This window comes from Uranotaenia lowii, chromosome 2, assembly GCF_029784155.1.
Source record: "Uranotaenia lowii strain MFRU-FL chromosome 2, ASM2978415v1, whole genome shotgun sequence".
NCBI lineage: Eukaryota > Metazoa > Arthropoda > Insecta > Diptera > Culicidae > Uranotaenia > Uranotaenia lowii.
This window is the reverse complement of record NC_073692.1, coordinates 23,676,686-23,685,291: the sequence shown is the minus strand read 5'-3', so window position 1 is coordinate 23,685,291 and position 8,606 is coordinate 23,676,686.

Genomic DNA, 8,606 nt, shown 5'->3' with positions numbered 1-8,606 from the left:
CCAACTCCGGCAAGTCGGCCAATGTGTTCATTACAGCATCATAGCGCGTCGTTCTGGACCATCAGAAGTAGGGAAAAATGACTTTAAAGCGTTTTTAAGCAAGCAAGGCTACAAAAAAAAAAAAATGCAAGAAAAATGATGCTTTTGACCTCGCCCAGCGTGTGGGCGTTCGAAAGGTGAAGGATATCGGGAGCCCCGTTGTTCATCATTCTCCTTTACTCGGGCGAGGGTGTAGGTATTTTACTATGCGCACAGAGAAACGTTCAGCATGATGAAAGAAAAACTGTTTCCAATAACAAAGATTATCAACAGTCTAAATAAACATTGAATGGTGCAAGAAAGTCTAGGTGGCTCTACTTAAAAATCGAAACTTTTTAGACACAGAATCAAAGTTCATTGACTGAAATTAGCTTTAGGAATCAGAATATGAAATTAAAATACGAATTCCGTTTTAAGCTTTCAAATTTATTAATTTAATTATCATGGTTGACTACTCATGCCGCTCCATTTTTTCAAATATTCATAAATTTTTTTATAAATCAGCACTACGTTTTTAAAGCGTTTCTTGAATTTTTTTTATCTAATGATACTCATGTCACAATTCATGCTCTCAGCTTCTGTAGGAACCTAGCATCAAATAAAAAAAAATCAAGCCATAGGTTTCGATGAGCTTGTGCCAACTCGAAGCTTAAACCGACACAGCATCCGATATCTGAGAAACATCAAGAGAGGGGAAAAAAAACAGTCGATAGCCATAACTTTTAGAGGCACACCGTAGTCATTCCCTATGATCGGATGCTGTTCTTCGTCAATGCTTTTGCTGCTGCAGTAGCAAAAGTAGCAGAAGGTCGATTTTATTAATAAAATGGTGGTTGCTACTGTTACCGGTTTGCGTTTTGTTTTTTAGTCTTTTTTGCTGCTGCTCTGCCATCAACTGGTTCACATAAGATACGGAAACCGGGTGGCTACCTGACTTTAATTAACAATTCAACGTGTGGACCACAAATTATTTGCATGTGGATCGGGGATTTATGAGCTAATAGTATAAAGATGCAGGGAATTAGAGTTTTAATTTCGTTGGTAGGAAAAGGTTCAGGAAAAGATTCCCCGCAATTTGAATTTTTTTTAAATGTTATAACATTAAATCAGGTTGGCTTTAATTCTTTTGGATGTATCGAATTAGTTTCCATGTCAAATTCATGCTCATAGCTTTCATAGCTGTAAAAATTGTAATTGTTTTTATTTATGTTATTGTCCGATACCGTTTAAAATTAAAGAGAGGAAAACAGATGATTGCGTAGTAATTAAAAATTGCTTTTTTCAAGAAAATAACTACAAGCATTAAAGAGTGTTCAATGAAAGAAATCACTGCAATTCTCATTGCATTGCTGAAAACTGGTTTGTTATCCGCGATGAAAAATAATAGAAAATCATCTTTCAATTTCCTTCAGTGCGTAAAACGCCTGAAGTTATGTCAAAACATAGAAGTGGTTCGATCAATTTAGCACTGGCATAAATTCTAAAGTGATTAAACAGTTTTTTTTTCGTGATTTTAATGATAAAAAAGTAAACAACAAAGATAGTGCACATCTGTTTTCCATTGATTTTTTTGATTTTAAGTTATAATTATAGTCACTATGTCAAATTAAAACGACGAACAGTTTAGTGATTATTTTGCGAATCAAACTTCCTTTTAGGTAAGTGAATAGACTGAGGACTCACTTTATAATTGTTTTTTTTTTAGAACTGATTGAGAAACAGTTGAGTTATAAAAATTGATGATTGTATATTGAGATCCAAACTTTTATGTTGAAAATTGTTAAAAATCCATTCCAAAACTGGTGGATATTGCTAATAGTGCAGTGAGATTTGAGATTTGCTTGTAAAAATATGAATGATTGAAAATCATCAAAATTTGACGTTTGAGTTACAATACTCTATTAAACTGCTTAATTTCTTCATAACCACAACGTGAAATGATTAAAACATAGATTCTAGGCTGAATATGAATCCAAAAAACAGGCTTCTCATTCAAAAATTATTTGTTTAAACAGTCAAACACTATTTTTCCAGTTTTAAGCCGTATATGGCATTACTATTTGGGGCCGTTCAGATACCACGTGGACAAAAAAATGAGACTTTTGACCCCCTCCTCCCCCTCCGTGGACAAGCGTGGACATTTGGCAAACCCCTACCCCCCTCCCCGGATGTCCACGTGGACTTATTTAAATTTTTTTTCCAAATACCTATAATTCGACAGTTAGTAAACACCACTTTTTGCCTTTTTGTTATTGAAATGGCTGATTTTGAAAAACGAATAAAAATGTCCTGATGTAAAAATATATATAAAAATTTAAATTTCTTAATTATCATATTAATCACTCGTTTTCAAGAAGCTACTAATTGTTTAAACTAAAACTGGATAGCTTTGCAGTTTTAAGATTTTGATTATAACATCTTAGAATTTATTCACCTTGAGAAAATATTTTGGAAGTAAGTATTGTGGTGGATATGAGTACAAATAAGCAGTTAGATAAAAATTAAATTATAATATTCAAATAACGTTTAAATCTGTTAGTAATAAATGCTTATAAACGTTCTCTGGCAACACGGAATGTTATTTATCATTGGGCCTATGATTCGGTAACGCATTCATTGATCGAATTAGATGTGGGTGTCAGGAATTGAGCAGAATGAATCTTAGGCTGATGTCATGCTGAAGCAACTAGCAACGCAACACAACGCAACGTTCCAATAAGATTGCGTTGCAACGCATTGGTATGTCATGCTGGCGCGACCTGTCACTTTGAAATTCCCTACAAATCATCACTTCTCTACATCTGATAATACTTTGAATCGTCTCCTTTCTTTCCGGAGCCATCAAAAACTCATCAAATCACGACCCGGATTGCAAGAATGCCGAAATTTGAACCGACAAAATTCCTTGTTTTTTTGCCGGAACTAAGAATTCATGAAAATTTTCTCGCCGATTAAGATAGTTTTTAGTTTATTATCACAAGTTCGGACAGATCTTCGTACTATTGTGCTTAAAACCCGAAATAACTGCTTCAAATCGAGAAAAAACAATGTTCCTATTGGATTTCCTACTAGTCGCGCTACTAAACACATTGGCATCAGATTGGTCGCGCTACACAAAGCGACCAGTATGACAGGTCTGCGCGATTTCCATGGAGATCAAATGAGAGCTGGTTAGTCGTGTGAACGTTGCGGCGTAGGTCGCGTTGCTAGTTGCTTCAGCATGACATCAGCCTTATTAAGGCGGTCTTGAAAGTGTGTGTGCGAGGAGAAAGGATGATGCAATCGAATGAAAAAAACGGTCATTCTTTTGGCGTCTTTTGGGAAGAAAAGTTTGTGCGCGAGTGGATAAGATACATTAATGAGAAATTCCTTCTTCGGTCACCACAATGGCGTAAGTCATGCTCCCGGAATAAAGAAAATAAAAATGACAGGAGTGATAAGTTAAAGTGTGGTTTATATAATGTGAAGAGTGGAAATATGTAATAAAAAAGAAAGTGTTTGGCAAGTTTTAGCCTGGCGATAAACAAGTGTTCTGATTTGGATGGAGAGATCATCTATATGTTTGACGACGGCTGCAAAATTCTGAGCTAAGTATTTTTTAGTTGTTTTTAAGAAATCAATATCTTATCCACTGCACCGATATACATATGTTTATATAAGTGAGCACAGGTAACGCCATGACTTTTCGGTATTTCCGGGAAACAAATAACAATTTATTCAAGTTAGATAATTCGAAAAATATCGATGAAAATTTAAAGGCAGAAAAAGGCCTATATTTTCTTGACTTGATAGTGGGTTCTATCTTCTAAACTTTGAATCTTGGAAAGTTTATACATATATCTTCACTTTAAGGCCATTGATAGAATTCTAAAATCACTTTTGAAAATGGAACCTTTAATATAATGGTTTGTAAAAAGATTCTTAAAAGTTTTGAAAGTTTCCTCACTTTTGAACACTAATGAAAATTACTGTGTTCCAATTTTGTTAATTTATCCTGCTGATTAATCTTATTGATTTAACAAAAAAATATTTCAAAATTCATCAGAAAAAGTTGATTAAATTTAAAAAAATGTGTTTTTAACGCCTTTTGGAGTTATTGTCAATCTATGTTAGGAAGTTAACAAACCATTGACTACAAATTAAATTCATTAAAAAAATTGGGTTCAGATAAAAATCTTGAAAATATCATCTGCATGGAAAAGCTTGTTCTTTATTTCTACTATTATCATTCTTCACCTTTAAAAAAGATTATCAATCATAGAATGGATTACTTTATTTTGCAAACAAATTTTTTCATAAATATATAACAAAAAATAATCTATATATATAAAAAGCAATTTCTGTGGGTTTGTTTGTTTGTTTGTTTGTCCTCTATAGACTCAGCCGTCTTAAGAGCTAGCGAGCTGAAATTTGGCATGTATGTTCATTAGGACCAGGAATGATGAAAAATGTTTTCGGATGACCCCTTCTGAAGGGGGTCGTCCATACAAGACAAATATTGTTTCGCGATATTGACGTTATTTTTCGTCGGATTGTGATGAAAATTTGCACATGAGGGTTTTGAAAGACGAGCAATCGATTTCAGGCATTGCATTTTGGGTCAGGGGTCGGCAAAAGGGGTCGTCCATATTGACTGTTTATTGTTTTTGCGATATTGGCGTTATTATACATCAGATTGAGATGAAACTTTGCACATGGGAGTTATTAGGGACAAGCAATAGATTACGCTTATCCAAATTAAAGTCAGGGGTCGGCCAAAGGAGTCGTCCATATTAGCAATTCACTGTTAATGCGATATAATAGTTATTATACAACGGATTCAGATGGAAATTGGCACACGAGAGTTTTGAGGGACGGGTAATCGATTCCAGGTATTAAATTCAGTGTAAGAAGTCGGCAAAGGGGGTCGTCCATATTAACCTTTCCATATTTTTGCAATATCGTCGTTATTATACATAGGATTGGGATGAAAATTCGCACACGGTAGTTTTCAGGGACGGGCAATCGATTTCATATGTCAAAAGTTTTGCCAGGGGTCGACGAAAGGGGTCGTAGACATTTATTAAATGTCCACTGTTTTAAGTAAAATTGACGTTATTATGCAATGGATTGCTCAGGAAATTTGCACACGGGAGTTTTGAGGGAAAGGTAATCGATTTCAGATATCAAAGATTGTATAAGAGGTCACCAAAAGGGGTTTATTTTTTTGACAATAATTGCGTTGCTATGCAACGATCGAGTCGAAATTTATACACGGTGGTTTTCGTCGCGGTCAATTGATTCAGGTTTTCAAATTAAGAAGCAGACGTCAGAAAAGTGATCGTCTAATATTTTTGCGATTATTACTTAACAATTTATTCGGCAGTGCATCTGGAAAAATGCTTGGCAATTGACTTTCATACAAACTGTTCATAACATATTCCAAGTTTAAAGCGAAACGGAGTTCGTATGGGATCAGCTAGTAGAATATAAATATAATAATATTATATAAATAAAGGATAGAATCCCAATTTGATATTCTATTAAATAATTAAGTTGGCCGGACTTAACGAATCGATAATTATATTTCTTACACAATACGCACCAAGGTTGAGCAACCGTTTTAATCATCGACTGAAATTTAGCTGAAAGTATTATAAGTGAGCTGCACATTTTATAGTCTTCATAAATAAATTAATTAATTAATTTATTTATTTATTATTATTATTATTTATTATATTATCATGTATTAACGTAAAATTATAGAAAAACAACTTTTAAAAAAAATTGAAAATGGAATTATGAGTAATCATTTGAATACAAAGAAAAAAGAGAAATTCTGAACGTCCAATCCAGATTAACTTGATAAGTTACGTCACTAAATATAAGTAAGTACGTAAAAGTTTGAGGATTCTAATTTTTTATGTAGTTTGTTCTTGTATTTCATGTATTTTAATTGAAAAATGCCTTGAAAAGGGCAAGTCCTCATGGAAGTTTAAATGAGTTGAACTTAAAGACGATGTGAAGAGGACAAGTTCCCATAAAAGTTAAATAAGTTAAACTAAAATACGGCTTGCCAAGGACAAGTCCCCATAAAAGTTTGAATGAGTTGAACTAAAAGATGGCTTGCTAAGGACAAGTCCCCATGGAAGTTTTAATGAGATGAACTTAAAGACGGCTTGCTAAGGACAAGTCCCCATGGAAGATTGAGTATTTTGAACTAAAAGACGGCTTGCTAAGGACAAGTCCCCATGGAAGTTTTAATGAGAAGAACTAAAAGACGGCTTGCTAAGGACAAGTCCCCATGGAAGTTTTAATGAGATGAACTAAAAGACGGCTTGCTAAGGACAAGTCCCCATGGAAGTTGGAATGTGTTGAACTAAAAGACGGCTTGCTAAGGACAAGTCCCCATGGAAGTTGGAATATGTTGAACTGAAAGACGGCTTGCTAAGGACAAGTCCTCATGGAAGTTTTAATGAGATGAACTAAAAGACGGCTTGCTAAGGACAAGTCCCCATGGAAGTTCGAGTATGTTAAACTAAAAGACGGCTTGCTAAGGACAAGTCTCCATGGAAGTTTGAATGAGTTGAACTATAAGAAGTCTTGCAGAGGACAAGTCCCGATTATTTAACCTAGAATCAACTTAAAACGGCATGCAAAGGATAAGTGAAATTTAGATGTTTAACGAATTCCATTTTGTAGAGATTGGACTGAAAGATGAATAACAGAAGACAAGACTTCATAGAAGCTCGAATAATTTAAACGACTTGCTGAGGACAATTTTTAATAATTTTCCGTAAACGAACTGAAAAATGATTATTTCTGTTTTATTTAATACCTGACAATTATTTTTATGATCATAAAATATTTATTCCAAGAATACATTTGTTCACCACAAATACTTCGAAAGTTGTACCCTACCATTTATCCGTAAATTTGTAAAAGGATTACGACCACTTTATACGGCTTTCGTTTTGTAAATTTTTTGAACTAAGACCCGCAGTTGGACAATGATTAATTCTCATAAACTTAAATAAACTACAGCTCGTGTTAAAGTATTGAGATGTTTCACGGTTAAAAACATTCTCAAGATAAAATGAACCCAAACTGAACATTTGATATTTTATAAACCATAAGTAAAATCGTTTGAAATCTTTGATAAAGTTCTTAAATGAATAAAAATTTTCATTATCAAATATTAAAAAAAAACTTTCTTAAAAAAATTCTTAAAAAAATAGGAATTAATTTTTTATAGCGTTGTATCTCGAAACAAGAATATTGCAAATGTTTGAATTCAGAAGAACAAAATCTTCCAAAATAGCTATTAAACATTGGTACCAAAAATACTGTTACAAAAAAATGGTTTACAATCTTCGTATAAAACTGTTTGAGCCATAGAAAATAAAATGTGATTGAGGGAAGAAAAGAAAACAGTTTCATCCAACTTTGTTTGCTTAGCGATAAAAAAAGGGATTTTCAAATGCTATGATAAAAAAAAATATATATATTTTCATTAGTAAAATTTAAAAAAAACCATTAATAATTGTTCAGAAACATGTTTAAAACCAAATGTGTACCCCGAACCTTTAAGAGTAGAGGAAAGGGTGAATGTGGTGGATATGAGTACAAATAAGCAGTTAGATAAAAATTAAATTATAATATTCAAATAACGTTTAAATCTGTTAGTAATAAATGCTTATAAACGTTCTCTGGCAACACGGAATGTTATTTATCATTGGGCCTATGATTCGGTAACGCATTCATTGATCGAATTAGATGTGGGTGTCAGGAATTGAGCAGAATGAATCTTATTAAGGCGGTCTTGAAAGTGTGTGTGCGAGGAGAAAGGATGATGCAATCGAATGAAAAAAACGGTCATTCTTTTGGCGTCTTTTGGGAAGAAAAGTTTGTGCGCGAGTGGATAAGATACATTAATGAGAAATTCCTTCTTCGGTCACCACAAGTATGTCCACGTGGACATGACCCAAACCCCCACCCCCCACTCCGTGAACAAGCGTGGACATTTCCAAACCCCCCTCCCTCCCCTAAGTTGTCCACGTGGTATGTGAACGGCCCCTTTTGCTGTTAAACGGAATTGAGACCCATTTTTAACTATTCGGTATTAATTAAGGTGTGCAGGATGATTTTGCTCAACAAATAAGTACATGGATGCACGTGAACGCCTTGGAAATTCTAAGATCACTAATTCAAATAACTAAAATTGCATCAAGGTCGCTGAAAAGTGAATTTCTTAAACCGGTAATCTGAATAACGTTGTACATTCCTATGGAGAATGATGGACCAGATGGCTTTTTTCACGTGAATTTCTTGGTTCTTTGAAAATGCTGCTTTTCAAGCCACAGGTACAGATGGCTTGCCAAACCAGATATTTTTTCGCGAACTTTGACAGTTTCATGTGCTTAAAAATATCTGCTACCTTTCCTCTTCCTTTTGCCGTATAAAACTCCTGTCCCGGAATCTGCTTGTAGTCGGCTTTGACGTAGGTTTCGTCTTCCATTACCACGCATCCATTACTTCGTCAGCATCGTCGTGTACAGCCTCCGGGATCGCGCTTTGGCCGTCGTATT